Source organism: Miniopterus schreibersii, assembly GCF_964146895.1.
Source record: "Miniopterus schreibersii genome assembly, chromosome: 18".
NCBI classification, from domain to species: domain Eukaryota; kingdom Metazoa; phylum Chordata; class Mammalia; order Chiroptera; family Miniopteridae; genus Miniopterus; species Miniopterus schreibersii.
In genome coordinates, this window is record NC_138121.1 from 13,701,177 (window position 1) to 13,723,554 (window position 22,378).

General features: G+C 50.5%; 1 pseudogene across 1 annotated transcript in view; it reads left to right on the top strand.

Annotated features, from left to right (window-relative positions):
- LOC308548045 (ATP synthase subunit d, mitochondrial pseudogene) overlaps nucleotides 1-4,199 on the top strand; it is a 170,494-nt pseudogene extending 166,295 nt beyond the window's left edge. Inside the window, exon 3 of the transcript in view lies at nucleotides 4,092-4,199. The product of the transcript in view is annotated as an ATP synthase subunit d, mitochondrial pseudogene (transcript). The remainder of the gene's footprint in view (nucleotides 1-4,091) is intronic.
- Nucleotides 4,200-22,378: the final 18,179 nt, after the last annotated feature.

The following is a 22,378-nucleotide window of genomic DNA, read 5'->3' on the forward strand; positions in this document are numbered from 1 at the left end:
TGGGCATGCGATTAGCAGAGAAAACCATGGCCCATGGAAGAGGCACATCTCCCCGATGAGGGAGGGGCTGGACTCGGCTCCCTGCTGCCCAGTGGGCCCCCGGTGGTGTGTGTGAGAGGGTCTCATGTAAGCCCACCACAGCATCTGAGGCTGGTCGTATACACCCCACATTTTACTGATAAGGAAACTGAGGCTTAGAAGAGTTGGCTGGCTCCAGATCCAGAACCCTGTGCCCCTCTTGCCCAAGATGCTGCAAGAGGGACAGCTGCATTGCAGAGAAGCTGGGGACAGGTGTGAGATGAGCCAGCGCTACGAGAGGAGGGTCAGAGCGTGGAATGACTGGCGCGTGCGTGCCCCGCACTTAGAAGGGGAAGGGGAGCTGCAGGAAGGGACCAGGTTCATGCCACGCCACCCTCCTATAGCCCCTGCAATGCTGTGAAGGTGCCCAGGTTTGCGTCCACATAGAAAATAAGACCAAAAACCAACTATGAGCATGTACTCTTAGAAGACAATTCTCATGGGTTTCTCAAGGTCAAAGCAAGGTGATCATGCATCCTAGACTGCCCAGGACAGTCCCGGTTTATGCAAATTAACTTCTTAATAGTGCCCCCACTCGCTCGCCAAAGTATCCCCAGGTATAAAGTCATCCCAGATCTATGGTTCCCCACCTTGGCTATACATTAGAATCACCCAGGGACCTCTGCAAACATCTCCATCAAATCAAAATCTATGGGGTGAGACCCAGGCACTGGTCACTGTTTTTAAGCTTTCCCCAGGGATTCTGATGTGCAGCCAGGGTTGAAAGCCACTGGCCTGGGTGGAAGACACAACTTTCCCTGGTTGAATCAGGTCCATGGACAACAGTTGACAAGTGGGGGATCAACTGACCCCAAGCTGCCCTGCCCACAGAGGAGGAAGAGAAGGCTGGTCCCACACAAAGCCCAGCTACGCCGCTGTTTGTACTTACCTGCCTCCCTGCTTCTGGAAGGATCGGAGGCTCCGAGGCAGTTCCCGTTGTGTGCTGCCCCACAGTGAACAGATCATAAGCACTCATCTGACTCCCAAAGAGGCCATGAGGAAGTCACCTGCCTCACCCTGAAGTGAAGGGCCGGAGGAGAGACAGATTTTCCCACATATTTTGGAGAGGTTCTGCCAGAGAATTCCACTGAGCGGTGTGGAGTCAGGTGCAGAGCAGGTGCAGAGCCCCGGTGTAAACGTGTCCCGTGCAGGGTTTCTCAGTCTCTCCACAGGCTGCATCGGTCCAAACTAATTCGGGAAGGTGAGCCTGGCCTCTCACCACACGCCAGGGAGGTTCCTGGGGCGAGAAGGGCCTGCCATCTCCTGTCCCAGCCACAGAGAGCAGAGTGTGTCCCCAGGTTTTGAATCATTCTGAAGCTCTGGCGTTGATACTCCCAAATGAAACACATTTCCGAGGGTAGACAATGAAGGTGGAGGTTTGAGAGAGACGACTCCTTCCTAAAAAGGGACAGCGAACATCACATCAGCGACACCTGGACAGAGCCTGTAGCTCTTCGATACAGTCCAACTACATAATACATTACACCTGTCAGTGTCTCTCAGCCTGCCTCCCTGGAAAGCTCTTCGATGATGAATTAGGAGAACCTATTCCATGAAATACTGTTTGGGAAACTTCAGTCTCTGTGGAGAACCTGTCATCTGTGGATGCAACATCCACAATTTTGACTCATGAGTGAGACATATGTTACCAAATATGTTGCTTCCCCATAAAACCTATGGCAATTTACACGACCACCAACAATACACACACACACAAACACACACACACACACCCCTCACTATCTTTTATTAATCTTTTCTTTTGTGGCCTCTGGGTTTTGTGTCATACTTTAGAAAGCTTTATAAGGAAAACACTTCTCACTGTTTCTTCTGTATGAGATCTTGAAAATATTTGATGGGAAAATATTCAAAGAAAATCGTGAGCTAACGTCGCTCTTTCTGCGTGTGGAGATCCTGTTACCCTAAGGGAAAGTTGATGAAATTCACCATCCATTACCAAGGATTATTCACCATCAAGTTTCCCATCTAAGAAACGATTTCCTTTAAGATGTCATATTCTAGAATCCCCAGCTCCTGTGTCATTAAAGTCCTCTGCATTCGGAGGTCCTGATTACATTAGTTTTGTTTATTTCTAAACTATTCCCAAAAATTCTTCCACGATTAGGGGAGACCTCTTTCTATCAAACCAGCAAATGCCATTGTCAGTCACAGTCTCCCAAAAAATGTTGAACTGGTAATAATTGCATAAAATAATTGAAACTCTCTGGGTCCAAATATAACCTGGCAGGTTTTCCCAGGGAATGATGCCAGGGGAAAAAAAGGAGATTTATTTTGTGGGTATTTAGATGCACTCATCTGTTTCTAGGGATTCTGCTGCTCTCCTGTGCCACCTAATCCTACAACAGGGCTTTTGCTTCAGTTTCCTGATGAATCTTCAAATATCCCCCTGGACATGGACACCTGCCCTGAGCCCCACCCAGCATAACAGCTGGGGACCCAACATTCTACCTGCTCCAGCCCATGCCCCCTTGTCAGTTCTGCCTTCTTGCTCCAGCCTGGCTTCACCCCCATCATCAGCACCTGTTTCTCCTTCTATGTCCCCAAAGCTTGTGGACTTCAACCTGGAGCCCAAGCACAGTGACTAGGCACGTGAACCTTTTGTAGGTCCTACAAACAGAGCTGGTGCCTTCATCCAGACTTCCTCACCTCATTTCCAGGGCACCTCCTTGCTCTTCTGATCCCACCCCTCGACAGACCCTAGCCGTTCCTGAAGTTTGCATGGGGTATATAAACATTCCTATAAGTGGGTCCTGTGTTTAAGACGGCACAGTTCCTAAGTCAGAGTCCTCCTAGCAGGAGCAATCCTTTATTGGTGCAGTAGGAAGCTAACACACAAAGAGAGGGTGAGTGTTGCCCAAAGTCAACAGCTAGTTGGCTTCCGAGCCAAAACTGGAGCCCCCAGCTTGCTGACTCCCAGCCCAGTGCTCCCTCACCAACCCGCTGTGGCTCCCGGGCCAACTGTCGCCCACTTCCTTGGAGAAGTCTCCTGTTGAGAACTCTGCCTTTCCATTCTATCTGGGATGAAAAGAGAACACGGTGACTTTGGAATGTCATCGAATATTAAGCTTGACTTTCCCAACTCCTGACATCCACATTGTCAGTGAGCTTGAAAGCCCCAGGGGAGCCTGTTGGCTGTGCTAATGGAATGGGGGCATCCAGCTAGAGAGGAGGGACAGCTCCTCTGAAATGCCAGAGGAGATGAGCAGGAAAGAGGGGAGCCTGCAGAGCCAGTGACCGCCAGGAAGCCAGGGACAGGGCAACAGACAGATGGGGGTGGGTCCTCCATTAAAATTTTAAACCACAGGCATCCTATGACCATGCATACTTGAAAAGCCATCCCTGGGAGATGGAAGCCAAGAGGCTGTTAAGGTTATTGTGTGATGCGGCCAAAAACTGAAGATGTCATGCATCCCTGGTCCTTTGGAAATTTTTTTTTTAAAAGTTCTCCATGACATGGAACACACTGTACAAATGGAGGCAGGAAAATAAACTTCTCTGAGAATATCGCCAAAGTGTCATCGTTATTGGAGAGGTTAGAGTTAGAAAAATCTCTAGAGTTAAAGAAAATGGGCTCTAGAGTTAGCAAAAAGCTCTAGATTTGGTGTCTGGCTTTATAAATACTTTCACTGGGCAGGGAGTCTCTCGGAACCTGGCTGCCCCATTTGTAAAATGAGGCCGATGCCGCCTTTCTCCGAGGGTCGTGTTGAGGATGGGGGGGGGGTGTCAGAAAGCACCTGGCCCCTCGCAGGGCCTTAGGAGCTGGCCACACCACCTCTCCTTTCTGAGCTCGAAATGGACCTTATGGTTTATTTATTTCAATGCCTTACTTTGCCATATGGGGAAACTGAGTCCCAGATAGTAAGGTGACTTCCCGTGGCCCTCAGCAAGCTAGAGGCAGAACCGAATTCAAGTCTTGTGATTATCTGGCAATGGCCTTACCCCACACCAAGAAACACCTCCTCTGGAATATCTCCTCCCTTCTTTCCCCACAGCTCAGCATCCCGGGAATATCGGCAGGAGGGCTGGCGGACAAGTGGCTGCGCATCACCGCTGGCGGCCTCGGCGGCCTTGCTTTCCAAGGCAAGGCTGACACCCTGTGAGGGAGGTGAAGTGCTCCCCGTGTGACCTCCCCGAGAAACCTGAGTCTGGTGAGAGTAGGCCCAGAAGGGAAAGAGAAGAAGGGCAGAGAGAGACTCTCAGAACCACAGGGAGCCCCTGAGGGATTTTCTGTGAGATGAAGGAGGTTTGCTGACACTGTTTTCAAGCGAGTATAGGAGAGAAACCACAGACAGCTAAGGCCGGATGCTGGAACCAGCGAGGGAGGGTGAGAACGCTGGGAGCCAGGGCATGCACGTGGCACAGGAGTCTGTTTGGAGGAGGGCTCTCCAATGTCCTGTAAACATGTGTTCTTGTGACTTGGCACCATGGCTCTCACCTCTCACCCTCAACCAACTGAGCTCACCCCAGCCCCATAGCTGGTCTGCTGGACACTGGCCAGGATGATATCTCTTGGCAATTGCAAGAAAAAATAAATTGTACACATTGATCAAAATTCTCTGGCATGCTGGGTCCAGGGATTCACCAAGACTACCCCTTATCCACAGGTCCATGAGAGAGGATGTTTTCAACAGCTGGTAGCAAATGGGCTGGCGGGGGGGGGGGGGGTGCCTCCCCTGGCAGGGGACTTCAGCAGTTTCTACTGGACTTCCCCAAAGGACCAAGAGCTCACTGAAATGGCCATGGCAGGCCGACATCCTCCAGAAAAGGCTGTCCTCCAGGGGACTCTGGTGACTTGTAATCAAATTGTGTTTCATTAAAGAGAAAGTATCCAGAGGTTTCCTGCTGGCTGCGTTCTTGCAAATTAAAGATAATGGAGTTAACAGAGAACAACTGTAAGTCAGATACCAAGAGGTGAAATGAGCCCAAGGTAACGTCACTCTTCGGACGCTCACATCAGAATGTGGGTCCTGCTCACGCAGCAGCCAGGCTGGACCCTGTCTTTGCCCCAAACCATGGGTTGACATTAGAAACAGCTCTGCTGTACCCTAGGCGTGTGCTCTGAGCCTGCCTCTGACCCTGCTTCTCATCTTTAAAACAAGGAAGGTCTGTAGGGTAGCCAGCTGTCCCTGCTGGCCTAGGACTGGGGGTAGGGGTTAGTCATTCCCAGGGCACAGAACTTCAGTGCTAAAATCAAAGTTCTAGACAAATCTGGACAAGGTGGTCTCCATACTGGGCTTCCCAAGGTCCCCGTGTGTCGACATTCTGCGATTATTCTAACTGTAATAGTCTTGGGAATTGCTAAATTCAAGAGCCCTTGAGCCTGCAACAAATGTGTGATGAGCCCAGTAGTTTCCAGTACACAATAGGGACTCCGCAAGTGCTACCTCTTTCTGAGTTCCTCGCCAAGCATTGTCACCTCTGACCTTCCAGTCCTGGGCTGGTGAAGGCTCCAGAATGTTACCACCCCCAATCCTCACCGCAACCCCAGGGGTTGGCAAATTTCCATCTTCCAAGTGAAAAAAATTGATGCCCAAAGCAGTTATGAGATTTGCTTGAGGCCACAAGGATGTTAAATAAGGGAGCTGAGACTCCACCCCACGTCCTCTATTCTAAGCCTAGTGGCCTCCTGGTCAGACCAGGCTGCTGTGTGCCCCACAGGCACACACGCAGGTGTGTGCCCAGGTGTGGGCCCAGGTGGCTGCAGACCAGCAGGCTCACGCCTCTCATGCATTCGGGCTCCCCAAACCCAAAAGCACCTGCTCTCTGCCTGATCTTTTTCTCTAGAGCCTCCCAGTTCCCCTGTGCCCACTCAGCTACACGGGCATCTCGCTGCCAAAAAGAGGGAGGACTGGTCAGCTGCCCAGCAACCTCGTGTCCAGGTGTTGGCCTCGCCCCACAGCATGACACACAGGCCCCAGGCCCTCCCTGTGTCACCAGGGGCTCAGTTCTTGCTCATTCCCAACAATTGCCCAGGAGGAAGGGAAGGAGCTAGGAGAGTAGACAGGTAGAGGGAAAGGCAGGCTGTCCGCCCTGCTATAGTCAGGGGCTCCGGGAGCAGAAACCCCTGTAGCAAGGGGTCCCCCGAGGCCCAAACGGGGCTAGAGAACCCTGAAACTCCAGGCAAGAGAGATGGAAACCCAGGAGGAAGCGGGCCGCGGAGGAGGTGGCAGCGTGTGATTTTTAATTTACTTTTTCTTGCCCTGAGACAAAAATTAATTTGAGTTGGGAGAAAAAAAGTAACTTTTTCACTTGACTTTTGAAAGTAAAATTTCTGCAACTCTTTTTCCACTTAACAGAACATTTCCTCAATTTCTAAGGCATAATGTTAATATGCACCAAAGACGGGGAATTCCCTGAGCTCAGCTCACATATCATTGAACTGATTTTTTTTTTCTTAATTTTCTAGTACTACTGGCTGGGTTGTGCTAACAGGAGAGTTAACAGCTAATTTTGCTACAGGGAAGATAATAACAGGAAATGATCTTTAATAATGAATTAAACAGACTCCTTGGATCCTGATTCCTTTTATTAGATAAGGTCAATGGCATCTTAAATGAGCAAATCTATCCTAGGCCAGCAACAAGACAGGAGAAAATTGTCAGGCTCGCTTACAGGATCCAGCGTGAGCTCCAAGATCAGATGGTAGAAAGTCGGACACTGCGGTAAGAGCAGGAGCTTTACATTCAAAACCAGACACTAACCTACACTGGTTGTGTGACCTTGACAATGCCCCACCTCTTCACGTTCTCTCCTGAGCTGTCCATGGAGATAATCATCACCACCTTCTGGAGCTTTGTGATGATCCTGAGCGGAATCGTGAAGCCAGGCACAGTGCTTGGCTCACAGCAGTGCCACCTGTGGACGGCCCCTCTCTACAGGCCCCTGGTTAGACAGAAGAGGAAACTCACTGTGCAATTTAGCCCTCGGCTAACCTCCCTTAACACAGACCCTCCAGGCCAGATCAGCCTCGTTTCAGGACAAGGAAGGTCAAACATCACGATGCTCTAAGCAAGAGGGAGGACTGTGACCCGGAGGCAGGTCTTTGGGCTGCAATTTATTTCATCTCCCTGGGCCTCATCATTCAAACTAGCTGTCTCCGCTTCTTTTGAAACCGCTCATATATTCTTAGTAAGAAGCTTTTTCAGGACACATCACCAATCTGTGTATCATTATTTATTTATTAGGCATATACGTGTTCTACTCTATTAATAGCCACACACACACAGTCAGAATAGAAAAATAGAAGAAACAGATGCAAACTATATAGAGTAGAGCTGGTGCTGAAGCCAGCAAGCCCTAGGGAGCCACGGAGCATGTTTGAGTGAGGGCAGTGCAAGACACAGCCTGCTCCTGAATGCCAACCCCAGAAACTTCCACAGGCGGTTGTTTCCTCCCAGCCACAGCGCTGGCTCCCATCCTCTTAGCCAAAGGCCACGTGTGGAGGTTCTGGCTCCCAGAAGTTTCCAAAGCGGGAGATGTAATTACAATGTTTTAAAGCAAACAAACACACACCCGAGTGGGAGGAGTGCATATTTATTTGATTAATTAGAGGGAATATACTGAGAGGATGCACAATAACATCAGCCTCTTTTTTTTTTCAATAACCCTAATTGACATTTTCCTTTGACATTTTATTAGTAGCTCATCTTTATTTTTATCGCACCCTCAACAAGGTACCAAGGCGAAGCATCATACTCGCCCGCAACGAGCGCGTGTGAACCACGCACCACATAAACAGCAGTGGCCGGAGCCCGTGCTGCGGAGCACCGGTTATCAGCCTGCTGCAGGCGGGGAGGGCAGAACGGTTTATCGTGCCCTGTGTCTGCCAATTTGCTGCCTGGCTACCGAGAGTGCCGGTTCTGCTTGACCCGGCTCCCAACGAGGCCACTGTCAACCCTCCTGGGGCCCAGAGCTGATATCACACCCCAGTGACCAAGAAGGACATGCAAGTCAGTAGACATCCAGCCCCTCCTGCAACTTCCACATGCCTGCTGTTCATCCCAAGAAAGCTGAGAAACTGTGGTCTCAATTCAACGCAGTTAATACATATTTTCTGAGAACCTAGGGTGTGTCCGGCTAAGATGCCAGACACAGTGTAGCTGAAAGAACAACTTGGAATCTAGCAGATCTGGGTTCAGGGTAGTCTGGGCCCCCCCTTTCCATCCATAAAATGGTGATTAAATACCCTCACCTCGTGGTGGTACTGAGAATTGTCAGGAAATTACATGAAGCATTTAACACATGGCTGATGCATTCACACATCCCAGGAAGATTTACTGACAGCCATGGAAAATACAATTAACATAGCTCAGGTAACTTCACACCAGGACACAGTAGGTGCATAATAAGTGCCCTGTTAGATCCCATAAAAACTCTTAGTGTTGGAGATAGAAGCAGAAACACAAATCACTGTAACACATGGCTGGATCCAAAAGGTTGGGCAGTAGGGAGCCAGTGAAGGTCGTTGAGCAGAGGAGTGTGATAAGAGCTGTACTAGGCACAGAACCAACTGGCCTGTGGCTAGGCCACATGTGGAAAATACACACTGGATATCTATGACTCCATACAATAAAAAGAATATAAAACTCATCAACAGTTTTTATATATTGATTACAAGATAGTATTTTGAATATATCAGGATACATAAAATATATTATTAAAGTGGTTTATCAATTTCCTCTATGGCTACTAGAAAATTTTAAATTACAAACAAGGCTCATGTTATGTTTCTACTGAACAGAATTGCCCAGTAGTGTTTGCCGGAGAGATCAGAGCAGAGAGCAGCTGGACACAACAACATCTGGGCCATTTCATTCCAGCCAAACTGCTGATGTCCTCTCAGTCCAGCCCAGCCTCCCCTGCTGCCAGTTCACTGTGTAATTAAAGTGCCTTGAAGCAAAGAGCCCAGCTCCCAAGTGTGCTTGACCATGCTCAGAGTTCTGCAGGGAACATCCGGGCCGTGTTCTCGAACACTCCATGTTATCCAGGGTAGGTATGGGGTGCCAAAGTGTCTGGCTGTCGGCCCATGACCTGGTGGCCATAGCTCACGCCCAGGGGCAGCCAGTTCACACACAGGTAAATTAAAAAGCAGCCAACATTTTCCTCTCTGACAGACACCAAATGATTTGTTTTTCTGTGAGTATTTTCTTTCTGGAAAGCTCTCCAAAGACTGCAAGATTGATCCTAACAGATCCCATGCACGGTGCTCCCAGGGATGGAGAATGGGCAGAGCACATACTGTTCCCCTGCATTTGGCTTTGGTCTGCAAGCCCCAGGCTCAGACTTGAAATTAAACCAATAATGCCACTGACCTTCTGGTGGGGACCTTGAACCTAAGCCTCCCCTTCCTCCATCAGCAAAATGTGCAAGCTGGATTACAGGGTCTGGAACATTCCGGGGGAAGGCCTATTACCACAGTGGTTAAGTGCCTGTGTTTTGCAGTCAGGGGACCTCCTTGGGAGTCCCAGCTCTGCCACCTGCTGGTCATACTACCTGGTGCAAATTACTTAGCCTGACTGAACCCCTGCGGGTTTTGTAAATGGGAACGCGTGGAGAGGCAATCTCATGGATAATAGGAGAAAGAAGCATAATGCCATACTTGGCACCTCCTAAGCACCAAATAAAGTCATCTGTAAATAAAGACTCACAGTGTGTTTTGGAAACGTTGGTCCAGGCCTCAGAAGGCCTTGGTCAGCCCTGGGGTTTGATATCTCTTCCAGCTGCTAGCTCACCCTGAGGGAGTCTGAAGCTTCTTCCAGAACACAGGGTCTGCACCCAGCAGAGGCAAGGGCAGAAGGGGTGAAAGTGTCTTTGGTGACAGCCAAGTGGGCACAGCTGGGACTGGGGGTCGGGAAATCTGGACAGGATCTGAAGTAAGATCAGGAATGTTGGGGGCAGAGCACTGACGCTCACCCACTGTGGTAGGCAAGAGCTAAGATGGCTAATGACTCACCCCTGGGTGCCCACACCCTATATAATTCCCTCCTTGAGTGCGGGCAGAACCTGGGAAGATGGTGGCAACCACTCCCCCATCTAGGTTACATTACATGGCAAAGGTGAAGAGATGTTACAGATGTAATGACGGTCCCTAATAGGCTCTCTTAGGTAATCACAAGGAGCATTATCTGGGTGGGCCTGGTCTAATCAGGTGAGCTCCTAGAAGAAGGTTTAGAAGTCGAAGATGGAAGAATCAGAGACAGGTGTCCTGCTGCCTGAAAGAAGCACACAGCTGAGCTGAGAGGAGGGGTAGGTGGCAAGGACCTGCGGGCAGGCTCCAAGAGCCGAGAACCATTTCCTGCTACCTACAAAGTCACAGGGACCTCAGTCCTATGGCACAAGGAAACGAATTCTTCCGACCACCAGTGCACATGGAAAAGGTCCCCAAGGCTCACATGAGAGCAGAGCCTCAGCTGACACCTTGAGTTCAGCCAATGAAACCCTGAGCAGAAAACCCAGCTAACCCACACCCAGACTTGTGATCCATGGAAACCGAGATAATAAATGTGCGTTGTTTTAAGCCATTAAGTTCGTGGTGATTTGTTATGAAGAAAGGGGAAACTAATATACCCACCCAGCCCATTCTGGATGCCACTCCACCCCTCCCTCCTGGGTCACAGATAGCCTATTCGGCCAACCCTGTGACTCCCACCCTCTCTCTCCTCAGTGGTTCCCCAAGGTGGTCATGTCACCCAACTGGCCCGATCAGAGTACAGCCCAGGACATCGGTTTGGTAGTTGGGAGAAGAGCAGCTCCCTCTCCCCACTGTGGGAGTGGGGGGTAGAGTTGGAGGGAATGACAGCCGCTGTCCCAAAGGAAGCAGCAGGCTGAGGACGGTGGCCCCAAAACCTCCTGCACTTGGGAAGCACATTGCACCTAAGGACCCTCCAACCTTGCGCTCTCCAGAATTCTTTTAATTCCCTGTATTGCTTATGCCATTTTTTGGTTGATTCTCCATCCTTGCCACTGAAAGCATCCTGACTGATACATGGAGTGAGTGAGCATCCCAGAGGCAGGCCCTGCCTGTCCCAGCTGCCTCAAAGCTGCCACGGGTCCTCATGGTGATAACAAGAATGCCTCATGCTCTACTTGGCTCATTCGACAAGGACTGATTGAGGACTTACTAAGTGCCAGTAACTACATGGCTGGGACGGAGCAGTGAAGGGCACCCCGGTCCCCGGTCCCTGCCTCACACACGTCCCAGGCCCTTAGGGCTGCAGATGAGCAAATCCCCAATCACAAAGTGTGCGCACACGTGCGTCAGCCAAGTGGCCGGGTGTCTAAATCTGCATCCTGCCCCGGCTGACGCCCACTGACACAGTCGGGGAATTTACTTCTGGGATACAAGAACGACTCTGGCATCTTGCTGTAAATGTCATTATTGTTACCATTTCATCATTTACATTTTAGTAGTCATGGTGCTTAGGGCAGGAACACTAATTCCTGTCAAAAGTCAAGAGGCTCCATGGCCTCTTAGCTCGAATCTGTGATAATCAAGTAACTACTCCCTGTCAACAGAGGTCGGGGAGGAGCAGGACATTCGGGTGGCCTCAGCTCTCTCCAACGCTTTCTTTTTTCTTTATACTCTACATGCTTTAGTACGTCTGCGTCAGGTTATCATGAAAACAGCACATAATTTTAGATTTCTTTTTTTTCTTCCTATTCTGGGGTAGCAAAGGTGACTTATGTGTCAGCTTCCAATTCATGGATATGAAAAAGTTCCCAAGGGTTTTCTGGAAGTCCTCATGACCGAAATAGAATCCCTAGATAAAATTAAATAACTAAAAATTAAATGCCATTATTAAAGTTTATTTTGTTATGAATATATAAAGTTTTGTGTTATGAATTCTGCAAATGTTATAATTGTGATATAATCTAATTTCTATTATTCCATTCTGCATTATTATTTAAATTTTATAAATGTTGGTTGGCTCAAAAAGGAAATAATATTCTTCCTAAAGTTATCTCGTTAATACTCTCAATATTTGCATTAATTGTTTTGTAATCTCCCTATTTATTTGTCAATTGAAAATATGCTAAGGTGATTTAGCAAATAAAATTAACTTTCACAGTCAAAATTAATTATTGCCGTACTTTACTCTTGCAATAATTTATACTTCAATTTATAAAATGTCAAAATATAAACAAAAATAACTGACTCTATAATACCTCAAGAATGCTTACCTGTATTTGAAAGTGAATATTTAGATATTAACAATAAATACAAAAGCTATACGTTCCCATATTATTACATAACTCTTATGTAAATTAGATATGATGATAGCCTACACCGATGACTCGAAATTTCACAGATTCCAGAAATGACACTGAACTAAGCTTTTGGCTGTCAGCCACCCAAAGCCGAAGATCAAAGCCAAACTCTCTTTCATCCCTGCACCAGTTAGGGTCTAACCAGAGAAATGGAAATCACTTGAACAGAATTTTAGCAGAGGACTGGTTATACAAGTATGTTGGTGAATTTTATGTGTCAGCTTGACTGGACTACAGGGTGTCCAGATATTTGATTTAACAGAACTCTGGTGTGTCTGGGAGGGTGTTTCCAGATACAATTAGCATTTGAATCGGTAGACTGAGCAGAGCAGATTGCCCTCCCCAGTGTGGGTGGGCCTCATCCAATCCATTGAAGGCCTGAATAGACAAAAAGGTGGCAGAAGGGAGAATTCTCCCCCTCTCTCTCTCTCTCTCTCTCTCTCTCTGCTTGACTGGCCTCCGGCTGGGTCACAGGGCTCTGGTCTCAGACAGGGACTGTAACTACACCATCAGGTCTCCTGGGTCCCCAGCCTGCCGACTGCAGATCTTGGGGCTTCTCAGCCTCCATAATCCTGGGAGCTAATTCCTTATTATGTATATTTTATATATAATTATGTAATTATAAAGTATGTATCTAAATATATATGGTCATGCCCCACTTAACGATGGGGATGCATTCTGAGAAATGCGTCATTAGGTAATTTCGTGTGTAAGCATCATAGGGTGCACTTACACAAACCTAGATGGTATAAAAGCTAATACTTTCTTTTTTGGGCTATACTTTTTTAAAGCTAGTTTTTTTTTCTTTTTTAATATATCTATATTGATTTCAGAGAGAGGAAGGGAGAGGGAGAGAGAGAGATAGAAACATCAACGACGAGAGAGTCATTGATGGGCTGCCTCCTGCAAGCCCCTGACTGGGGATCGAGCCCACAACCCGGGCATGTGCCCTGACTGGGGATCAAACCACGATCTCCTGGATCCTAGGTTGATGCTCAACCACTGAGCCACACCCAGCTGGGCTATGGGCTATGCCTTTATATGACTGGCAGGTAGGTTTGTTGACATCAGCATCACCACAAACACATAACACGTTGCACTACATTATAATGGCTATGACTTCACTAGGCAATAGAAAGTTTTTAGCCCCATTATAATCTTATGGGACCACCATTGAAATTGTATATGCAGCCCATCATTGACTAAAACTTCATTAGGCGGTGCATGACCCTGTGTGTGTGTGTGTGTGTGTGTGTGTGTGTGTGTGTGTGTGCACGTGCATCCTATTGGTTCTATTTCTCTGGAGAGTCCAGACTAACGCAACAACTGAGAGTAGATCTGTAAGCCCACCAGGGGACAGTGATGCAGTCTAGAGGTTACAAACAGCAGGAAACTGCTATTGAGGCTGGAGGGACAGAAGGAAGAGGGGATGTCACTGGAGCCTGGGCTGAGGGGAACCAATGGAAGCTGGAATCTGAGTGGACCTCTATAGTAGGAGCTGGAGCCACAGAGGAGACAGAGACACTGCCCGAGAATCCATCAGAGGCAAAGGAAGGAGGAGAAATACTCTGACTTCTCCCTCCCTCCAATCTCCCGCGAGTGCTTCCCACTGGCTGGTCCCAGCTAAAAGCCACCTGCCACCGGAGCCTGCAGGGGTCATCCCATCGCCCTGACTTACACAGAGGAGTCCACCCAGGAAGGGTAAGGATGGACCTGACCACAAACAGGCCCAGAACCAACACCATCCCTATAGTTTCTTACCCTCACTACAGCCCTAAAAAGTAAGTGACTCCCAATTGCCAAATGAGTAACTGCAGTCAGAGAGGGGGTAGGACTCTCCTGAGCTCATACAGCTATCAGATGGTGAGGCTCACTGTCACAGCAACACAGAGACCTTCAAATGGACAACTTGACATCCCTGCTCTCCAAAGTATTTCCCCAGTGGCCTTGGTGCCTGAGACTTTTCTCCCCTCCCCTGCCCCCTGCACCACATCAAAAATCTTATTTCTTATACAGAAAAGTCCTTCTCTTCACTATCTCCCTACAGACCATATCCTCAGGGCCTCAAGTTCACCCAAAGGAGCCCCTCAAGGGATCTTTCCACACAAAAGAGCCTCTTCTCTAAAAGAAACCGGGTCCCAGATACCAAGAGCATCATTTCCCCCCGCGCTTCACGAGGAAGACTTGCCTGAGGTCTTCTTCCAGCAAGAAAAGCTGGCGCTCCAGGCAATCCCAGGCCTCTCTCCAACCCCTGTATCGTGGGTCTAAGAAAGCCCCGAGAAAGGAATGTCCCAAGCTGGTCTCCAAGGAGGACTCATACCCCAGAGTCCTGTGGCCAGGGCTGGAGGACACAGGGGTCTCTGTTTCTCTCTTCAGAAGCACAAAACACTTTCCCTCCCTCCCTCCCTCCCAGGAGTTGAGGAACAGCCAGCAGCCAGACTGTCACACCCTGGATCCCCCAGGCATCCACCCTAACACCTCCTTGCATCCCCTCCCTTTGCTCCCTTCACCTATTTTTATTATAATTGTTATAAAGACCTTAGAAAATCCAAAAATAGAAGAGAATGACCCCCAAGCTCAGAGGCTACCACCGTTACAGATGTTTTCCTTTGTAGTCTTTTTTTTTCTATGCATAATAGACACCTTCCCTGTGAAAGTGGGATCAGGTCAGACATGCAGTTTTGTGCCCTTGATTTTTCTGTCTCCAGGGTCACGGTGAGAGGCAGAGGGGCAGATGGTTAGGAAGCAGTTGTGGTTCAAGATCCCCCAGCGCCACGTGGGCAAGGCTGTCCTGGCTCTCCACCTACCGGGCTGCCATTTCCCCGTGGGTAACGTGGGCATTATTCTGAGGTTGGACCCGCACCATAAGGCTGCTGGGAGAATTAACCCGGTTATTCCTTGCAAAGTGCTTAGAGCAGTGCCTGGACCATTATAAACACTGTTACCATGATTATTATGTTTCCATAGCAGCAAAAAATGCATAGGAGCATCATTTTCAATGGATGCATCCCATCCCACTGGATAGATGAATGGGTGGACATAACCACCTCCCTATTGTCGAGCACTTAGGGTCTCTCCAAAGTTTTGCTACTCTACCCAACGATCAACAACCTCACGCACAAATATTTTGCATCTGTTGATTTAGCTGACCTCCACCTGGAAGAACAGTTGCAAGATCAAAGGGTAGGAGCTTGTTTAAATCTCCATGAAGGATGCTGAGTCTCTCTTTGGAGAAATTGTGTGCCATTTCTATTTTGTGGTGGTGGGGAGAGCCCATGCAACCTGGACATCATCAGGCAGTTATTTCATGATTGTTATTCGTTTTGAAATCAGTGCCAAGCAGGTGGGCAGTAAATGATACCTGTCATTTTAGTTGACATGTTTTCTCTTTACTTACCTCAGTGAAGCCCTTCCGCCCCATTTCGCTGCACATCCCCCACTGCCACCACCTTTTCTATCCACACATCCTGGCACAGACAAAAACATCAGCTTTCCAGCTGTCATGCAAAGAAATAGCTGCTCCCAAGGGCCCAGGGTCACTGAAGACACCCAACACACGGCTGTCCTGATTTCTCTTGGAATTTGTCAGTCACAGTGGCAGAAGTCAGAAGGAGGAAGCTGGAAGTGTTCGGAAGAAAGGCTTCTGGGGCCAAAGCTTGAGATAAATCGGAACCAGTGGCATTCTGAGGCCGCAAGGTGTGTGTTTCACCCAGGGGAGGGGCAGACATCACCTGGAGACACTGTGGACAAGAAGCCCTGCAGAGCCAAGGGCTCGAAGGCCACAGGAGAACAGGAATCAGCGTGTGACACCCGGTTGAGAGGGAAGGTTCCCAGCATTGGCTGTTGGGCTCCCTGAGGTCACTCCAGTGGATACTCAGATTGTTTTACCCAAAGACCAATGGAAAAAAACGACCTTTGCAAAACTGTGGATACGAGTAGAGCCTGTTCAGAATGGAGCTGAGGAAACAACCCTGCAGCATGTCCCAGGCACACAGGGACTCTCAGCAAATGTTTACAGAATAAATAAATCAACATGGTGGGGAAAATTGGTTTGGGATTTGTCAAAAGTTCTGATTGAACTGAGCTCTCTTGTCAAGACTTAAGAGATCATTAACGGATAGAAAAATCAATATGTTTTAACTGGCTGTTACATGCAAGGCACTCTGTTAGACACACGGAGACACCAGAGAAGAGAATGAGTGAGCCCTGCCCTCCAAGTGCTCCTGGGGTAGGGTTGTGGGGGACGACCCAAGTGCCCTTGGGCTTGAGTCTCAGCTCCCCAATTCAGTAGCTGAGTGAGTGTAGGCAACTGCCATCGTTTAGAGTCTTTAAGCCTTGGTTTTTCTCATCTGTGAAATGGGGGCAGCAACAATAACCACCTTGCAGATCTGTCAAATAAACGAGATGATGCTTGAAATGCCAGCTGCTGCTGTCTAGTTTACATTTAGCAAAAAGAAGAAGAGCCTGCTGACCAGCTCGCCAGCCCCAGGTGAACCGCTCTATGGCAGGAAGACCAACTCCAGGCTTCATTAGTAGTTGGAGTTAGGGCCCCCCTGTCATCTTAATTACATTTGCAAAGACCCTGGAAAAGGCAAGGAAACAGATTCTCCCCTGGAGCCTCCAGGAGAAGCACAGATCTGCCAACACCATGATTTTAGCCAAGTGAGACCCAAGTCAGACTTCTGGCCTCTAGACATGTAACAACACCACAATAATAACAATATATAAATTATTATGATGACCTAATATAATAATACATTCGTATTGTTTTAAGCCCCTAAGTGGATGATGACTTGTTACACAGCACCAAGAGGAAACTAATACTGACACCTGTTCTGACCCAGAGCAGCTCCTCCTGGGCTGGGCACGTCAGTGAGGCAGCAAGAACTTGTAGGTAAAGAACTGAGGGCCAGAGACATCAAGGAGCTTGCCCCAGGTCACACAGACAGAGAATGGCCAACCCAAGATTGGAACCCTCTTATCTGCCTCCCAAGTCCCTTGCTTTTCCCCATCTCCAGAGTGGAGAGTGACTGTGCAGCTCCATATGGCCCATGAGACCATCTCAGCCTTGCCTTAGTCCCTAAAAGCCACTCTGGAACCCACACGGAGACGGCAGGTGAGGAGGGTTTTGTTTCGAAATGGCTTATCCTGGTGAAAACACATGCTGAGTGATCTTGATGGACACATCTGGGCCCCATGCAGTCCAGGACACAGCCTGATTGTTTGGGGAGTCACGGAAAGCAGCAGGTGTGATGTGCCCAGATGTCTTCAGACATGACATTCCACAGAGCTGGCCTCCAACGACAGCCCCAGAGCCTGGGAGGAAGGGGAAGGGGTGATGGATCAGCTAGATCAGGGGGGGCAGGACAGGGAGCCCCCAGCTCTCGCTGGCTACAGAGTTCTCCTGCCCAGGTCTCCTCTGGGTCTCACAATAACCTGTGGGAGTTCTCATTACCCCACTTTACAGGTCAGGAAATAGAACCTTGAGGAAGGTATTTTTTATATAAGCCAAAGGCTCCACAGGGAGGAGGCAAAGCTGGGCTTTGTGTCTAGGCCTGAGTCACTCACAGGCTGTCCCTTAACCGTGGCCCCAAGAGTCCCGCACCATGACGGTGCCAGCAGATGCAAGAGTGCGGAATGTGTGAGCTGAGCCACTCGGCCACCCACTCGTGATCAGGGCCCTGGCACCCAACGCCTTTCTGTCACTGTCTCCGTATTTCTCTAAAGGCCCCTAGAGTGTTTTCTAAGAGAATCTGAAAAGGAACCAAAAGCCAGCCTCATACACCCACAACTTCTCTGACACACACACATTCTTACCTGCACACACACACACACCCCCTAACACACACATATTTAACCTTACACAGATATGCTCACACATGCACTCACCAAGATACACGTGTGCACATACACACACCTGTACACATAAACACATGCAGACACACTCAAAAACATTCACACACAACACACACCTGCGTGAACGTTCAGATGTTCTCGCGCTCACAGACTTGCACCCGGACGTGCACACACGCACTCGCACACGCGCCCACACTCGCGGCTGGGCCGGGCCGCGGTTCCTGCTTCTCTATTCAGGGCGATGAAGTCACCCCTGGCAGAAAGACAGGCTGTAAAACCCTCGGCTTAACGTCGTCTGATCCCGGCTCCCCGCCCATCGATTCCCTTCTGATGCTGCCGTCAAGCACGTCTGCTTCTGCGACATGCATCTGATCTTGGAGAAACCCCAGGATTAGTCGCCGGGCCTTCCACGCCCTGCTCACCCAGATGGGGCTCCCCTGGGCCTGCCACCGTCTCTCGGAGCGTTTCTCTAGCCTGCCGGGTTCTTTCCTCCTACACAGGACAAGGCATGGAAGGGCTGTGAGCACCAAGGCCAGGAGGGCTCCCCGGTTCCCCAGCTGCGACCACAGGCCCGGGCACCCCAGCATCCTTGGTTTCCCTGCTGTGACATAGGGATAGACACCCCTGCACCTGGGGACAAAACGGAGGGATGCAGCCCAGAGCTACCGAGGTCCAGAGAGCAAGACAGAAGATGCCTAACAGCAAGCGGAGGCGATTCCAGAGAAGGTGTGGGTGCAGGGCAGGCAGAGGGGGCTCAAGGCAGCTGCATCCAATTCTGAAGTCGGTGGCCTGGGGTCCACCTGGCAAAGGAGCCCTGCCCCCACAGACCCTCCAGGATTCCACCCAGAAGTGTCACCTTCTCCCCAGCGACCGAGGCGCAGAGGACCATCCCCTGGGCCATCCGGCCTGGTGCTCACAGGGCAACCCTGCGAATCACATCAGCAAGTGCCGGGAACAAAACGCACCACCGAGACCACACGCTGCTCTGCGGAGGGGCCCAGCAGCCCTCTGACTCCTGTCACATCACCTTCTCCAGTTTGATCCCCCTTATCTTATCTATACTAGATAAATGCCCAGCCCCAGGGAAGGGAAATGTTTTTACAAACAGAGGATAATAAACGAGAAAAGTGCCAGCTGTCACGGGCAGGCAGCAGTGCCCACGAGTGGGCTCAGAGCCATCCTCGCGGCCCTCACCATGCCCTAGTCCTGGGAAGAGTGCTCTGGGAAGTGCCCCTGCTCACTCAGGCGGCACATTTATTGAAGAGCCCACTCTGTGCCAGGCGGAAGGACACAATGCCTGCCATCCTCCCGCAACTCCCAGCATGGGGGCAACTGCCTGAGCTGCAAGCAGCCAGCCCGGAGAAGATGTCCTTGTCGCCTGGCATGCCGCGGGCACAGGTCCTGGATTCTCTCTCCCCACCTCCTGTCAGCCTCTTGGAATGGCCTGGGCAGGCCAGCCAGCGGGAAGCGTGGTTAAATCCGCCCTCTCTGCAGGAGCCGAACATTCTCATTTTGCCTTGGCAGAGACGTGAGCGCCGACGTGCCAGGCCATCGTGGGGGACCGAAGCACAGAGCCAGGGCCGAGGGTGGAACTTGGGAAGAGGCCGCCCGCGCCTGGGCCTGCCATCTACTCTGCAGGTGAGTGCTCGGAGTTAACTCCTGAGGCCGAGGGGCCGGGGACACCAGGAGAGAAGGGAAACCTGCAGCAAGGAACCAAAAGTGAGGGGGCTTCTCTCCTGAGTCCACTCTGGCTCCCATCACCTCCAGGGCCCTGCTGCTCTAACAGTGAACGCAGGCCTTTTCACTTCGTCCCGTCCAAGGTCCCTGTGAACCTTCACCTCAGGCTTGGGAGCAAAGGGCAGAGCTGTCAGCAAGTGGGGAACCTCCCTGCTTGCCTGAATCCAACTCCTGATTCCACCTCTTGGACAAGCCACTGAACCTGCCTGAGCCTCAGTATCTTCATCTGCAGAGTGGAGCTAAGTAACAGGACCTACCTACAGGGCTGTGGGGTCAAATGGGATGAACCGTGGAAGGTGCACATAGTAAGTGCTCATTAAACGACAAATGTTAGTAACATTACTACTATTATTATGATTTCCAAATGAAGAGCTGAGGGCCCAGGCGATTGACACCCAACAACACACAGCAAAAAAGTGAGTTGGGAGACCCCCTGACCCAGGGTGCAGAGCCAGCCCCCCTGGGTGCTTCCCAGGATAAAGCCTCCACATTCTGAGTAGACAGGGCTCCAATGCAAAGAAAATACAGTTCCAGGCATCCAGAGGAGGCTGTAAAGCAGCTCACTGGGCACAGCTGAACACACGGCCCTCACTCACTGTGTCATTTCAGGGAGAACCCTGGCTGTGTGACTTGAGGGAGGTGACCAGGCCTCTATGGGCTGGTTTTTCCAGCTATAAGATGAGGAGGTAGAACTAGATGGTTCTGCCACTCTCTGAGACCAGAGAATAATCCATTTCAACCCCACACCCCCACCGCCCCTCCCGTCCCACATCTCCCAGCCCCAAGCGGGTCTGGACACATGAGCACTATTTAATGAGGCCTGTTGCTGCTGGAGGTCAAAGCCAGAGATGTCAACTTGGTGGAAATTTTTAAGTCATGGAAACAAAACTTTCAGGGGAGAGGGTGGAACACGAGCAGTTTTCAACATGTATTTTTAGGACCCTGTACAGGCCTGAAGCGCCTCTGATTAGTTTAGAAACAAAACCATATGTGTGTCTCAGGTTTGCCTGATTTAGACGTGGGCGTGACTGGAGTAAAAACAGTTTCCCCCACTGGCTTTTCTGATTTGTAGGGAAAAGCCAAAGGTTCTTCAGAACAAAGAGATGGCTCTCGCCTCCCCCTACCCATATTCTGTTCTTTCCTTTCTCCTTGGCCTTCCTTCCCTGCTCTGAGGGGGTGTCTGAGGGGCCCTGGGAGGTCTCCAGAGCTCGGGCAGCCAGCCCTGACCGCAGCCTGAGCCCCGCCCTGCAGCTGGAGACAACTGCTTCCAGATGTGCACAGGCCAAGAACTGCCCTGGCAGCCAGGCTGGAGAGCTGGGCCCAGAGGGCCCAGCCCAGGAGCCGGGGGCTTCCAGCACCCACCCGCCCACCTCCCCAAGACAGACATTCCTCTCAAACTATGCCAGGAAATGCTCCAGAAAGATCCGGGTGTTCATCCCAGCCTCTGCTGGGCCGGCCTGAGCACTCACACCCCATCCCACAGTCTGCCACAAGCATGCTCGCTGGTTCTACCCCCACAGAAGGGCTTCAGGCTCTAGGACTGCTTTCATGGTCTACAGAAAAGGGTGTGGAGCCACGTGGTGTGCACGTCCACGTTGTGGCAGAGCGATGGCTGTGGGTCTCCCCAGGCGGAGACCACTAAGGCCTCCTGATCTCTGCATGGTGGCCAAGCACAGGGGGACACACACACACACACACACACACACACACACACACACACACACACCCCTTCTCTCCTCGGAACCCAGCAAACATCCCGTCAGTAGATGCTCACAGCCCACTTCCAAATAAGCCCAACGAGCTCACAGACATTAACGGGCGAGGGAGCGTCAGAGCCAGAGGGGGAGCCAGGTCTCAGTGATTCCACAGCCTGAGTCCTGAGACTCTGGGCCCAGCTTCCCCGCGCTTCAGGGCACAAGTCTGGCGGCAGGTGTTTGGGTGGGCAGGGCTGTGCCCCTCAGCCGCACCTGGGCAGGCAGAGAGGGGGCTCGCTGTGCTGAATGTCCCCCACATGGGCACAGGCCGGACGCTGGCTGAGGGACATCAGAACTTGACGACCCAGCACACACACACACCCCCACACCCACACCCACCCTCCACCCCCCCCTACACACACACACTCGACCACACACGCACCTCCACCCCTCCCACTTCCTGTTCTTCAAAGCCTCTCAGGGAAGGTTCTAGAAATTTCTGCCTCTGCCTCTTGGCTCTAAAGGACTCCGGCCTTCCTGGAAGTGGACGGCATGTGAATGATGACTATGAAAACGCATTCACACCCCCAGGTGGCACATGGGCACATGGGCACATGGATGGAGATGCACATTCAGTAAGTGCTCGATCACGTAGATCCAGCTTTCACACAGGCTGGCCCTGCATGCAGGTGACTCTCTCTCTCTCTCTCTCTCACACACACACA